The sequence below is a fragment of the Narcine bancroftii genome, chromosome 6 (genome assembly GCF_036971445.1).
Source record: "Narcine bancroftii isolate sNarBan1 chromosome 6, sNarBan1.hap1, whole genome shotgun sequence".
Taxonomy (NCBI): domain Eukaryota; kingdom Metazoa; phylum Chordata; class Chondrichthyes; order Torpediniformes; family Narcinidae; genus Narcine; species Narcine bancroftii.
This window is the reverse complement of record NC_091474.1, coordinates 58,382,279-58,398,186: the sequence shown is the minus strand read 5'-3', so window position 1 is coordinate 58,398,186 and position 15,908 is coordinate 58,382,279.

Below are 15,908 nucleotides of genomic sequence, written 5' to 3'. Positions count from 1 at the left end.
CCGCCTCTGATTCCCCATCTCTGATTCCCCGCCTCTGATTCCCCGGCCTCTGATTCCCGGCCTCTCATTCCCGGCCTCTGATTCCCGGCCTCTGATTCCCCGCCTCTGGTTCCCCGCCTCTTTTTCGCTGCATCTGATTCTCCATCTCTGATTCCGCACATCTGATTCCCTGCCTCTGATTCCCCGCCTCTGACTCCCCGCCTCTGATTCCCTGCCTCTGTTTCCCAACCTCTGATTCCCCACCTCTGATACCCCATATCTGATTCCCCACCTCTGTTTCCCTGCCTCTGATTCCCCGCCTCTGGTTGCCCATATTTGATTCCCCGCCTCTGATTCCCCAACTCTGATTCCCCGCCTCTGATTCTCCAGCTCTGATTCCCCGCCTCTGATTCACCGTGTTTGATTCCCTGCCTCTGATTCCCCGCCTCTGATTCCCCATCTCTGATTCACTTCCTTTCATTCGCCACCTCTGATTCCCCATATCAGATTCCCCGCCTCTGTTTCCCCGCCTCTGATTCCCCGCCTCTGTTTCCCCATATCTGATTCCCCGCCTCTGATTCCCCAACTCTGATTCCCCGCCTCTGATTCCTGGACTCTGATTCCCCGCCTCTGATTCCCCGCATCTGATTCCCTGCCTCTGATTCCCCGCCTCTGATTCCCCATCTCTGATTCCCCGCCTCTGAATCCCCTTGTCTGATACCCAGCCTCTGATACCACGCCCCTGATTCCCCACCTCTGATTCCCCATATCTGATTCCCCGCCTCTCTTTCCGCGCCTCTGATTCCCCGCCTCTGATTCCCCATATCTGATTCCCCGCCTCTGATTCCCCAACTCTGATTCCCCGCCTCTGATTCACCAGCTCTGTTTCCCCACCTCTGATTCCCCGCCTCTGTTTCCCCATATCTAATTCCCCGCCTCTGATTCCCAAACTCTGATTCCACGCCTCTGATTCCCCAGCTCTGATTCCCAGCCTCTGATTCCCCACATCTGATTCCCTGCCTCTGATACCCTGCCTCCGATTCCCTGCCTCTGATTCCCAACCTCTGATTCCCCACCTCTGAATCCCCATATCTGATTCCCTGCCTCTGATTCCCCGCCTCTGATTCCCTGCCTCTGATTCCCCGCCACTGATTCCCCAGCTCTGATTCCCCTCCTCTGAATCCCCAACTCTGATTCCCTGCCTCTGATTCCCCAGCTCTGATTCCCCGCCTCTGATTCCCCAGCTCTGATTCCCCGCCTCTGATTCCCCAGCTCTGGTTCCCTGCCTTTGATTTCCCGCCTGTTATTCCCCATCTCTGATTAACAACCTCTGATTCCCCACCTCTGATTCCCCATATCTGATTCCCCGCCTCTGTTTGCCCGCCTCTAATTCCCCGCCTCTGTTTCCCCATATCTGATTCCCCGCCTCTGAATCCCCGCCTCTGGTTCCCCGCCTCTGATTCACTGCCTCTGATTCCCCATCTCTGATTCCGCACATTTGATTCCCTGCCTCTGATTCCCCGCCTCTGACTCCCCGCCTCTGATTCCCTGCCTCTGTTTCCCAACCTCTGATTCCCCACCTCTGTTTCCCCATATCTGATTCCCCACCTCTGTTTCCCTGCCTCTGATTCCCCGCCTCTGTTTCCCAATATCTGATTCCCCGCCTCTGATTCCCCAACTCAGATTCCCCGCCTCTGATTCCCCAGCTCTGATACCGCACCTCTGATTCCCCGTGTTTGATTCCCTGCCTCTGATTCCCCGCCTCTGATTCCCCATCTCTGATTCACCGCCTTTCATTCGCCACCTCTGATTCCCCATATCAGATTCCCGCCTCTGTTTCCCCGCCTCTGATTCACCGCCTCTCTTTCCCCATATCTGATTCCCCGCCTCTGATTCCCCAACTCTGATTCCCCGCCTCGGATTACCCATATCTGATTCCCCGCATCTGGTTCCCCGCCTCTGATTCGCTGCCTCTGATTCCCCAACTCTGATTCAGCACATCTGATTCCCTGCCTCTGATTCCCCGCCTCTGACTCCCCGCCTCTGATTCCCTGCCTCTGTTTCCCAACCTCTGATTCCCCACCTCTGATTCCCCATATCTGATTCCCCACCTCTGTTTCCCTGCCTCTGATTCCCCACCTCTGTTTCCCCATATCTGATTCCCCGCCTCTGATTCCCCAACTCTGATTCCCTGCCTCTAATTCCCCACCTCTGTTTCCCCATATCTGATTCCCCGCCTCTGATTCCCCACCTCTGATTCCCCGTGTTTGATTCCCTGCCTCTGATTCCCCGCCTCTAATTCCCCATCTCAGATTCACCGCCTTTCATTCGCCACCTCTGATTCCCCATATCAGATTCCCCACCTCTGTTTCCCCGCCTCTGATTCCCCGCCTCTGTTTCCCCATATCTGATTCCCCACCTCTGATTCCCCATATCTGATTCCCCGCCTCTCTTTCCGCGCCTCTGATTCCCCGCCTCTGCTTCCCCATGTCTGATTCCCCACCTCTGATTCCCCAACTCTGATTCCCCGCCTCTGATTCCCCAGCTCTGTTTCCCCACCTCTGATTCCCCGCCTCTGATTCCCAACCTCTGATTTCCCCACCTCTGAATCCCCATATCTGATTCCCTGCCTCTGATTCCCCGCCTCTGATTCCCTGCCTCTGATTCCCCACCTCTCTTTCCCCGCCTCTGATTCCCCGACTCTGTTTCCCCATATCTGATTCCCCACCTCTGATTCCCCATATCTGATTCCCCGCCTCTCTTTCCGCGCCTCTAATTCCCCGCCTCTGATTCCCAAACTCTGATTCCCCGACTCTGATTCCCCAGCTCTGATTCCCCGCCTCTGATTCCCAACCTCTGATTTCCCCACCTCTGAATCCCCATATCTGATTCCCTGCCTCTGATTCCCCGCCTCTGATTCCCTGCCTCTGATTCCCCGCCTCTGATTCCCCAGCTCTGATTCCCCGCCTCTGAATCCCCAACTCTGATTCCCTGCCTCTGATTCCCCAGCTCTGATTCCCCGCCTCTGATTCCCCAGCTCTGATTCCCTGCCTCTGATTTCCCGCCTGTGATTCCCCATCTCTGATTCACAACCTCTGATTCCCCACCTCTGATTCCCCACCTCTGATTCCCCATATCTGATTCCCCGCCTCTGTTTGCACGCCTCTAATTCCCCGCCTCTGTTTCCCCATATCTGATTCCCCGCCTCTGAATCCCCGCCTCTGGTTCCCCGCCTCTGATTCGCTGCCTCTGATTCCCCATCTCTGATTCCGCACATCTGATTCCCTGCCTCTGATTCCCCGCCTCTGACTCCCCGCCTCTGATTCCCTGCCTCTGTTTCCCAACCTCTGATTCCCCACCTCTGATTCCCCATATCTGATTCCCCACCTCTGTTTCCCTGCCTCTGATTCCCCGCCTCTGTTTCCCAATATCTGATTCCTCGCCTCTGATTCCCCAACTCTTATTCCCCGCCTCTGATTCCCCAGCTCTGATACCCCACCTCTGATTCCCCGTGTTTGATTCCCTGCCTCTGATTCCACGCCTCTGATTCCCCATCTCTGATTCACCGCCTTTCATTCGCCACCTCTGATTCCCCATATCAGATTCCCCGCCTCTGTTTCCCCGCCTCTGATTCCCCGCCTCTCTTTCCCCATATCTGATTCTCCGCCTCTGATTCCCCAACTCTGATTCCCCGCCTCTGATTACCCAGCACTGATTCCCCGCCTCTGATTCCCCGCGTCTGATTCCCTGCCTCTGATTCCCCGCCTCTGATTCCCCATCTCTGATTCCCCGCCCCTGAATCCCCGTGTCTGATACCCAGCCTCTGATACCCCTCCCCTGATTCCCCACCTCTGATTCCCATATCTGATTTCCCGCCTCTCTTACCGCACCTCTGATTCCCCGCCTCTGATACCCCAGCTCTGATTCCCTGCCTCTGATTCCCCACATCTGATTCCCTGCCTCTGATTCCCCGCCTCTGATTCCCTGCCTCTGATTCCCCGCCTCTGATTCCCCGCTTCTGATTCCCCAGCTCAGATTCCCCGCCTCTGAATCCCCAACTCTGATTCCCTGCCTCTGATTCCCCAGCTCTGATTCCCCTCCTCTGATTCCCCAGCTCTGATTCCCTGCCTCTGATTTCCCGCCTGTGATTCCCCATCTCTGATTCACAACCTCTGATCCCCCACCTCTGATTCACCACATCTGATTCCCCGCCTCTGATTCGCCAACTCTGATTCCCCGCCTCTGATTCCCCAGCTCTGATTCCCCGACTCTGATTCCCGGTGTCCGATTCCCTGCCTCTGATTCACATCCTCTGATTCCCCATCTCTGATTCCCCGCCTCTGATTCCCCGTGTCTCATTCCCTGCCTCTGATTCCCCGCCTCTGATTCACACCTCTGATTCCCTGCCACTGATTCCCCGCCCCTGATTCCCCAACTCTGATTCCCCATATCTGATTCGCCAACTCTGATTCCCCGCCTCTGATTCCCCAGCTCTGATTCCCCGTGTTTGATTCCCCGCCTCTGATTCCCCATCTCTGATTCCCCGCCTCTGATTCCCCGGCCTCTGATTCCCGGCCTCTCATTCCCAACCTCTGTTTCCCACCTCTGATTCCCCATATCTGATTCCCCACCTCTGTTTCCCTGCCTCTGATTCCCCGCCTCTGTTTCCCAATATCTGATTCCCCGCCTCTTATTCCCCAACTCTGATTCCCCGCCTCTGATTCCCCAGCTCTGATACCCCACCTCTGATTCCCCGTGTTTGATTCCCTGCCTCTGATTCCCCGCCTCTGATTCCCCATCTCTGATTCACCGCCTTTCATTCGCCACCTCAGATTCCCCATATCAGATTCCCCGCCTCTGTTTCCCCGCCTCTGATTCCCCGCCTCTCTTTTCCCATATCTGATTCCCCGCCTCTGAATCCCCGTGTCTGATACCCAGCCTCTGATACCCCTCCCCTGATTCCCCACCTCTGATTCCCTATATCTGATTTCCCGCCTCTCTTTCCGCGCCTCTGATTCCCCGCCTCTGATTCCCCATATCTGATTCCCGGCCTCTGATTCCCAAACTCTGATTCCCCGCCTCTGAATCCCCAACTCTGATTCCCTGCCTCTGATTCCCCAGCTCTGATTCCCCTCCTCTGATTCCCCAGCTCTGATTCCCTGCCTCTGATTTCCCGCCTGTGATTCCCCATCTCTGATTCACAACCTCTGATTCCCCACCTCTGATTCACCACATCTGATTCCCCGCCTCTGATTCCCCAACTCTGATTCCCCGCTTCTGATTCCCCAGCTCTGATTCCCCGCCTCTGATTCCAGGTGTCCGATTCCCTGCCTCTGATTCACCGCCTCTGATTCCCCATCTCTGATTCCCCGCCTCTGATTCCCCGTGTCTGATTCCCTGCCTCTGATGCCCCGCCTCTGATTCCCACCTCTGATTCCCTGCCACTGATTCCCCGCCCCTGATTCCCCACCTCTGATTCCCCATATCTGATTCGCCAACTCTGATTCCCCGCCTCAGATTCCCCAGCTCTGATTCCCCGTGTTTGATTCCCCGCCTCTGATTCCCCATCTCTGATTCCCCGCCTCTGATTCCCCGGCCTCTGATTCCCGGCCTCTCATTCCCGGCCTCTGATTCCCGGCCTCTGATTCCCCGCCTCTGGTTCCCCGCCTCTTTTTCGCTGCATCTGATTCTCCATCTCTGATTCCGCACATCTGATTCCCTGCCTCTGATTCCCCGCCTCTGACTCCCCGCCTCTGATTCCCTGCCTCTGTTTCCCAACCTCTGATTCCCCACCTCTGATACCCCATATCTGATTCCCCACCTCTGTTTCCCTGCCTCTGATTCCCCGCCTCTGGTTGCCCATATTTGATTCCCCGCCTCTGATTCCCCAACTCTGATTCCCCGCCTCTGATTCTCCAGCTCTGATTCCCCGCCTCTGATTCACCGTGTTTGATTCCCTGCCTCTGATTCCCCGCCTCTGATTCCCCATCTCTGATTCACTTCCTTTCATTCGCCACCTCTGATTCCCCATATCAGATTCCCCGCCTCTGTTTCCCCGCCTCTGATTCCCCGCCTCTGTTTCCCCATATCTGATTCCCCGCCTCTGATTCCCCAACTCTGATTCCCCGCCTCTGATTCCTGGACTCTGATTCCCCGCCTCTGATTCCCCGCATCTGATTCCCTGCCTCTGATTCCCCGCCTCTGATTCCCCATCTCTGATTCCCCGCCTCTGAATCCCCTTGTCTGATACCCAGCCTCTGATACCACGCCCCTGATTCCCCACCTCTGATTCCCCATATCTGATTCCCCGCCTCTCTTTCCGCGCCTCTGATTCCCCGCCTCTGATTCCCCATATCTGATTCCCCGCCTCTGATTCCCCAACTCTGATTCCCCGCCTCTGATTCACCAGCTCTGTTTCCCCACCTCTGATTCCCCGCCTCTGTTTCCCCATATCTAATTCCCCGCCTCTGATTCCCAAACTCTGATTCCACGCCTCTGATTCCCCAGCTCTGATTCCCAGCCTCTGATTCCCCACATCTGATTCCCTGCCTCTGATACCCTGCCTCCGATTCCCTGCCTCTGATTCCCAACCTCTGATTCCCCACCTCTGAATCCCCATATCTGATTCCCTGCCTCTGATTCCCCGCCTCTGATTCCCTGCCTCTGATTCCCCGCCACTGATTCCCCAGCTCTGATTCCCCTCCTCTGAATCCCCAACTCTGATTCCCTGCCTCTGATTCCCCAGCTCTGATTCCCCGCCTCTGATTCCCCAGCTCTGATTCCCCGCCTCTGATTCCCCAGCTCTGGTTCCCTGCCTTTGATTTCCCGCCTGTTATTCCCCATCTCTGATTAACAACCTCTGATTCCCCACCTCTGATTCCCCATATCTGATTCCCCGCCTCTGTTTGCCCGCCTCTAATTCCCCGCCTCTGTTTCCCCATATCTGATTCCCCGCCTCTGAATCCCCGCCTCTGGTTCCCCGCCTCTGATTCACTGCCTCTGATTCCCCATCTCTGATTCCGCACATTTGATTCCCTGCCTCTGATTCCCCGCCTCTGACTCCCCGCCTCTGATTCCCTGCCTCTGTTTCCCAACCTCTGATTCCCCACCTCTGTTTCCCCATATCTGATTCCCCACCTCTGTTTCCCTGCCTCTGATTCCCCGCCTCTGTTTCCCAATATCTGATTCCCCGCCTCTGATTCCCCAACTCAGATTCCCCGCCTCTGATTCCCCAGCTCTGATACCGCACCTCTGATTCCCCGTGTTTGATTCCCTGCCTCTGATTCCCCGCCTCTGATTCCCCATCTCTGATTCACCGCCTTTCATTCGCCACCTCTGATTCCCCATATCAGATTCCCGCCTCTGTTTCCCCGCCTCTGATTCACCGCCTCTCTTTCCCCATATCTGATTCCCCGCCTCTGATTCCCCAACTCTGATTCCCCGCCTCGGATTACCCATATCTGATTCCCCGCATCTGGTTCCCCGCCTCTGATTCGCTGCCTCTGATTCCCCAACTCTGATTCAGCACATCTGATTCCCTGCCTCTGATTCCCCGCCTCTGACTCCCCGCCTCTGATTCCCTGCCTCTGTTTCCCAACCTCTGATTCCCCACCTCTGATTCCCCATATCTGATTCCCCACCTCTGTTTCCCTGCCTCTGATTCCCCACCTCTGTTTCCCCATATCTGATTCCCCGCCTCTGATTCCCCAACTCTGATTCCCTGCCTCTAATTCCCCACCTCTGTTTCCCCATATCTGATTCCCCGCCTCTGATTCCCCACCTCTGATTCCCCGTGTTTGATTCCCTGCCTCTGATTCCCCGCCTCTAATTCCCCATCTCAGATTCACCGCCTTTCATTCGCCACCTCTGATTCCCCATATCAGATTCCCCACCTCTGTTTCCCCGCCTCTGATTCCCCGCCTCTGTTTCCCCATATCTGATTCCCCACCTCTGATTCCCCATATCTGATTCCCCGCCTCTCTTTCCGCGCCTCTGATTCCCCGCCTCTGCTTCCCCATGTCTGATTCCCCACCTCTGATTCCCCAACTCTGATTCCCCGCCTCTGATTCCCCAGCTCTGTTTCCCCACCTCTGATTCCCCGCCTCTGATTCCCAACCTCTGATTTCCCCACCTCTGAATCCCCATATCTGATTCCCTGCCTCTGATTCCCCGCCTCTGATTCCCTGCCTCTGATTCCCCACCTCTCTTTCCCCGCCTCTGATTCCCCGACTCTGTTTCCCCATATCTGATTCCCCACCTCTGATTCCCCATATCTGATTCCCCGCCTCTCTTTCCGCGCCTCTAATTCCCCGCCTCTGATTCCCAAACTCTGATTCCCCGACTCTGATTCCCCAGCTCTGATTCCCCGCCTCTGATTCCCAACCTCTGATTTCCCCACCTCTGAATCCCCATATCTGATTCCCTGCCTCTGATTCCCCGCCTCTGATTCCCTGCCTCTGATTCCCCGCCTCTGATTCCCCAGCTCTGATTCCCCGCCTCTGAATCCCCAACTCTGATTCCCTGCCTCTGATTCCCCAGCTCTGATTCCCCGCCTCTGATTCCCCAGCTCTGATTCCCTGCCTCTGATTTCCCGCCTGTGATTCCCCATCTCTGATTCACAACCTCTGATTCCCCACCTCTGATTCCCCACCTCTGATTCCCCATATCTGATTCCCCGCCTCTGTTTGCACGCCTCTAATTCCCCGCCTCTGTTTCCCCATATCTGATTCCCCGCCTCTGAATCCCCGCCTCTGGTTCCCCGCCTCTGATTCGCTGCCTCTGATTCCCCATCTCTGATTCCGCACATCTGATTCCCTGCCTCTGATTCCCCGCCTCTGACTCCCCGCCTCTGATTCCCTGCCTCTGTTTCCCAACCTCTGATTCCCCACCTCTGATTCCCCATATCTGATTCCCCACCTCTGTTTCCCTGCCTCTGATTCCCCGCCTCTGTTTCCCAATATCTGATTCCTCGCCTCTGATTCCCCAACTCTTATTCCCCGCCTCTGATTCCCCAGCTCTGATACCCCACCTCTGATTCCCCGTGTTTGATTCCCTGCCTCTGATTCCACGCCTCTGATTCCCCATCTCTGATTCACCGCCTTTCATTCGCCACCTCTGATTCCCCATATCAGATTCCCCGCCTCTGTTTCCCCGCCTCTGATTCCCCGCCTCTCTTTCCCCATATCTGATTCTCCGCCTCTGATTCCCCAACTCTGATTCCCCGCCTCTGATTACCCAGCACTGATTCCCCGCCTCTGATTCCCCGCGTCTGATTCCCTGCCTCTGATTCCCCGCCTCTGATTCCCCATCTCTGATTCCCCGCCCCTGAATCCCCGTGTCTGATACCCAGCCTCTGATACCCCTCCCCTGATTCCCCACCTCTGATTCCCATATCTGATTTCCCGCCTCTCTTACCGCACCTCTGATTCCCCGCCTCTGATACCCCAGCTCTGATTCCCTGCCTCTGATTCCCCACATCTGATTCCCTGCCTCTGATTCCCCGCCTCTGATTCCCTGCCTCTGATTCCCCGCCTCTGATTCCCCGCTTCTGATTCCCCAGCTCAGATTCCCCGCCTCTGAATCCCCAACTCTGATTCCCTGCCTCTGATTCCCCAGCTCTGATTCCCCTCCTCTGATTCCCCAGCTCTGATTCCCTGCCTCTGATTTCCCGCCTGTGATTCCCCATCTCTGATTCACAACCTCTGATCCCCCACCTCTGATTCACCACATCTGATTCCCCGCCTCTGATTCGCCAACTCTGATTCCCCGCCTCTGATTCCCCAGCTCTGATTCCCCGACTCTGATTCCCGGTGTCCGATTCCCTGCCTCTGATTCACATCCTCTGATTCCCCATCTCTGATTCCCCGCCTCTGATTCCCCGTGTCTCATTCCCTGCCTCTGATTCCCCGCCTCTGATTCACACCTCTGATTCCCTGCCACTGATTCCCCGCCCCTGATTCCCCAACTCTGATTCCCCATATCTGATTCGCCAACTCTGATTCCCCGCCTCTGATTCCCCAGCTCTGATTCCCCGTGTTTGATTCCCCGCCTCTGATTCCCCATCTCTGATTCCCCGCCTCTGATTCCCCGGCCTCTGATTCCCGGCCTCTCATTCCCAACCTCTGTTTCCCACCTCTGATTCCCCATATCTGATTCCCCACCTCTGTTTCCCTGCCTCTGATTCCCCGCCTCTGTTTCCCAATATCTGATTCCCCGCCTCTTATTCCCCAACTCTGATTCCCCGCCTCTGATTCCCCAGCTCTGATACCCCACCTCTGATTCCCCGTGTTTGATTCCCTGCCTCTGATTCCCCGCCTCTGATTCCCCATCTCTGATTCACCGCCTTTCATTCGCCACCTCAGATTCCCCATATCAGATTCCCCGCCTCTGTTTCCCCGCCTCTGATTCCCCGCCTCTCTTTTCCCATATCTGATTCCCCGCCTCTGATTCCCCAACTCTGATTCCCCGCCTCTGATTACCCATATCTGATTCCCCGCCTCTGATTCGCTGCCTCTGATTCCCCATCTCTGATTCCGCACATCTGATTCCCTGCCTCTGAATCCCCGTTTCTGATACCCAGCCTCTGATACCCCTCCCCGATTCGCACCTCTGATTCCCCATATCTGATTTCCCGCCTCTCTTTCCGCGCCTCTGATTCCCCGCCTCTGATTCCCCATATCTGATTCCCCTCCTCTGATTCCCAAACTCTGATTCCCCGCCTCTGATACCCCAGCTCTGATTCCCCGCCTCTGATTCCCCAACTCTGATTCACCGCCTCTGATTCCCCACCTCTGATTCCCCGTATCTGATTCCCCACCTATGTTTTTCCGCCTCTGATTCCCCGCCTCTGATTCCCCATTTCAGATTCACCGCCTTTCATTCGCCACCTCTGATTCCCCATATCAGATTCCCCGCCTCTCTTTCCGCGCCTCTGATTCCCCGCCTCTGATTCCCCAACTCTTATTCCCCGCCTCTGATTCACCAGCTCTGTTTCCCCACCTCTGATTCCCCGCCTCTGTTTCCCCATATCTAATTCCCCGCCTCTGATTCCCAAACTCTGATTCCACGCCTGATTCCCCAGCTCTGATTCCCTGCCTCTGATTCCCAACATCTGATTCCCCACCTCTGAATCATCATATCTGATTCCCTGCCTCTGATTCCCCGCCTCTGATTCCCTGCCTCTGATTCACCGCCACTGATTCCCCAGCTCTGATTCCCCGCCTCTGAATCCCCAACTCTGATTCCCTGCCTCTGATTCCCCAGCTCTGATTCCCCGCCTCTGATTCCCCAGCTCTGATTCCCCGCCTCTGATTCCCCAGCTCTGATTCCCTGCCTTTGATTTCCCACCTGTGATTCCCCATCTCTGATTCACAACCTCTGATTCCCCACCTCTGATTCCCCAACTCTGATTCCCTGTGTTTGATTCCCTGCCTCTGATTCCCCGCCTCTGATTCCCCATCTCAGATTCACCGCCTTTCATTCGCCACCTCTGATTCCACATATCAGATTCCCCACCTCTGTTTCCCCGCCTCTGATTCCCCGCCTCTGTTTCCCCATATCTGATTCCCCACCTCTGATTCCCCATATCTGATTCCCCGCCTCTCTTTCCGCGCCTCTGATTCCCCACCTCTGCTTCCCCATATCTGATTCCCCGCCTCTGATTCCCCAACTCTGATTCCCCGCCTCTGAATCCCCAGCTCTGATTCCCCATATCAGATTCCCCGCCTCTCTTTCCGCGCCTCTGATTCCCCGCCTCTGATTCCCCAACTCTGATTCCCCGACTCTGATTCCCCAGCTCTGATTCCCCGCCTCTGATTCCCTGCCTCTGATTCCCTGCCTCCGATTCCCTGCCTCTGATTCCCAACCTCTGATTCCCCACCTCTGAATCCCCATATCTGATTCCCTGCCTCTGATTCCCCGCCTCTGATTCCCTGCCTCTGATTCCCCGCCTCTGATTCCCCAGCTCTGATTCCCCGCCTCTGAATCCCCAACTCTTATTCCCTGCCTCTGATTCGCCAGCTCTGATTCCCCGCCTCTGATTCCCCAGCTCTGATTCCCTGCCTCTGATTTCCCGCCTGTGATTCCCCATCTCTGATTCACAACCTCTGATTCCCCACGTCTGATTCCCCACCTCTGATTCCCCATATCTGATTCCCCGCCTCTGTTTGCCCGCCTCTAATTCCCCGCCTCTGTTTCCCCATATCTGATTCCCCACCTCTGAATCCCCGCCTCTGGTTCCCCGCCTCTGATTCGCTGCCTCTGATTCCCCATCTCTGATTCCGCACATCTGATTCCCTGCCTCTGATTCCCCGCCTCTGACTCCCCGCCTCTGATTCCCTGCCTCTGTTTCCCAACCTCTGATTCCCCACCTCTGATTCCCCATATCTGATTCCCCACCTCTGTTTCCCTGCCTCTGATTCCCCGCCTCTGTTTCCCAATATCTGATTCCTCGCCTCTGATTCCCCAACTCTTATTCCCCGCCTCTGATTCTCCAGCTCTGATACCCCACCTCTGATTCCCCGTGTTTGATTCCCTGCCTCTGATTCCACGCCTCTGATTCCCCATCTCTGATTCACCGCCTTTCATTCGCCACCTCTGATTCCCCATATCAGATTCCCCGCCTCTGTTTCCCCGCCTCTGATTCCCCGCCTCTCTTTCCCCATATCTGATTCTCCGCCTCTGATTCCCCAACTCTGATTCCCCGCCTCTGATTACCCAGCACTGATTCCCCGCCTCTGATTCCCCGCGTCTGATTCCCTGCCTCTGATTCCCCGCCTCTGATTCCCCATCTCTGATTCCCCGCACCTGAATCCCCGTGTCTGATACCCAGCCTCTGATACCCCTCCCCTGATTCCCCACCTCTGATTCCCATATCTGATTTCCCGCCTCTCTTACCGCACCTCTGATTCCCCGCCTCTGATTCCCAATATCTGATTCCCCGCCTCTGATTCCCAAACTCTGATTCCCCGCCTCTGATACCCCAGCTCTGATTCCCTGCCTCTGATTCCTCACATCTGATTCCCTGCCTCTGATTCCCCGCCTCTGATTCCCTGCCTCTGATTCCCCGCCTCTGATTCCCCGCTTCTGATTCCCCAGCTCAGATTCCCCGCCTCTGAATCCCCAACTCTGATTCCCTGCCTCTGATTCCCCAGCTCTGATTCCCCTCCTCTGATTCCCCAGCTCTGATTCCCTGCCTCTGATTTCCCGCCTGTGATTCCCCATCTCTGATTCACAACCTCTGATCCCCCACCTCTGATTCACCACATCTGATTCCCCGCCTCTGATTCGCCAACTCTGATTCCCCGCCTCTGATTCCCCAGCTCTGATTCCCCGCCTCTGATTCCCGGTGTCCGATTCCCTGCCTCTGATTCACATCCTCTGATTCCCCATCTCTGATTCCCCGCCTCTGATTCCCCATGTCTCATTCCCTGCCTCTGATTCCCCGCCTCTGATTCACACCTCTGATTCCCTGCCACTGATTCCCCGCCCCTGATTCCCCAACTCTGATTCCCCATATCTGATTCGCCAACTCTGATTCCCCGCCTCTGATTCCCCAGCTCTGATTCCCCGTGTTTGATTCCCCGCCTCTGATTCCCCATCTCTGATTCCCCGCCTCTGATTCCCCGGCCTCTGATTCCCGGCCTCTCATTCCCAACCTCTGTTTCCCACCTCTGATTCCCCATATCTGATTCCCCACCTCTGTTTCCCTGCCTCTGATTCCCCGCCTCTGTTTCCCAATATCTGATTCCCCGCCTCTGATTCCCCAACTCTGATTCCCCGACTCTGATTCCCCAGCTCTGATACCCCACCTCTGATTCCCCGTGTTTGATTCCCTGCCTCTGATTCCCCGCCTCTGATTCCCCATCTCTGATTCACCGCCTTTCATTCGCCACCTCAGATTCCCCATATCAGATTCCCCGCCTCTGTTTCCCCGCCTCTGATTCCCCGCCTCTCTTTTCCCATATCTGATTCCCCGCCTCTGATTCCCCAACTCTGATTCCCCGCCTCTGATTACCCATATCTGATTCCCCGCCTCTGATTCGCTGCCTCTGATTCCCCATCTCTGATTCCGCACATCTGATTCCCTGCCTCTGAATCCCCGTTTCTGATACCCAGCCTCTGATACCCCTCCCCGATTCGCACCTCTGATTCCCCATATCTGATTTCCCGCCTCTCTTTCCGCGCCTCTGATTCCCCGCCTCTGATTCCCCATATCTGATTCCCCTCCTCTGATTCCCAAACTCTGATTCCCCGCCTCTGATACCCCAGCTCTGATTCCCCGCCTCTGATTCCCCAACTCTGATTCACCGCCTCTGATTCCTCACCTCTGATTCCCCGTATCTGATTCCCCACCTATGTTTTTCCGCCTCTGATTCCCCGCCTCTGATTCCCCATCTCTGATTCCTGGACTCTGATTCCCCACCTCTGATTCCCCATCACTGATTCCGCACATCCGAAACCCTGCCTCTGATTCCCCGCCTCTGATTCCCTGCCTCTGATTCCCAACCTCTGATTCCCCACCTCTGAGTCCCCATATCTGATTCCCCGCCTCTCTTTCCCCGCCTCTGATTCCCTGCCTCTGATTCCCCGCCTCTGATTCCCCATCTCTGATTCCCCGCCTCTGAATCCCCGTGTCTGATACCCAGCCTCTGATACCCCGCCCCTGATTCCCCACCTCTGATTCCCCATATCTGATACCCCGCCTCTGTTTCTGCGCCTCTGATTCCCCGCCTCTGATTCCCCGCCTCTGTTTCCCCATATTTGATTCCCCGCCTCTGATTCCCCAACTCTGATTCCCCGCCTCTGATTCCCCAGCTCTGATTCCCCGTGTTTGATTCCCCGCCTCTGATACCCCATCTCTGATTCCCGGCCTCTCATTCCCGGCCTCTGATTCCCGGCCTCTGATTCCCCGCCTCTGGTTCCCCGCCTCTGATTCGCTGCCTCTGATTCCTCATCTCTGATTCCGCACATCTGATTCCCTGCCTCTGATTCCCAGCCTCTGACTCCCCGCCTCTGATTCCCTGCCTCTGTTTCCCCGCCTCTGTTTCCCCATATCTGATTCCCCGCCTCTGATTCCCCAACTCTGATTCCCCGCCTCTGATTCCCCAGCTCTGATTCCCCGTGTTTGATTCCCCGCCTCTGATTCCCCATCTCTGATTCCCGGCCTCTGATTCCCTGCCTCTGATTCCCGGCCTCTCATTCCCGGCCTCTGATTCCCCGCCTCTGATTCCCCATTTCAGATTCACCGCCTTTCATTCGCCACCTCTGATTCCCCATATCAGATTCCCCGCCTCTCTTTCCGCGCCTCTGATTCCCCGCCTCTGATTCCCCAACTCTGATTCCCCGCCTCTGATTCACCAGCTCTGTTTCCCCACCTCTGATTCCCCGCCTCTGTTTCCCCATATCTAATTCCCCGCCTCTGATTCCCAAACTCTGATTCCACGCCTGATTCCCCAGCTCTGATTCCCAGCCTCTGATTCCCCACATCTGACTACCTGCCTCTGATTCCCTGCCTCCGATTCCCTGCCTCTGATTCCCAACATCTGATTCCCCACCTCTGAATCCCCATATCTGATTCCCTGCCTCTGATTCCCCGCCTCTGATTCCCTGCCTCTGATTCACCGCCACTGATTCCCCAGCTCTGATTCCCCGCCTCTGAATCCCCAACTCTGATTCCCTGCCTCTGATTCCCCAGCTCTGATTCCCCGCCTCTGATTCCCCAGCTCTGATTCCCCGCCTCTGATTCCCCAGCTCTGATTCCCTGCCTTTGATTTCCCACCTGTGATTCCCCATCTCTGATTCACAACCTCTGATTCCCCACCTCTGATTCCCCAACTCTGATTCCCTGTGTTTGATTCCCTGCCTCTGATTCCCCGCCTCTGATTCCCCATCTCTGATTCACCGCCTTTCATTCGCCACCTCAGATTCCC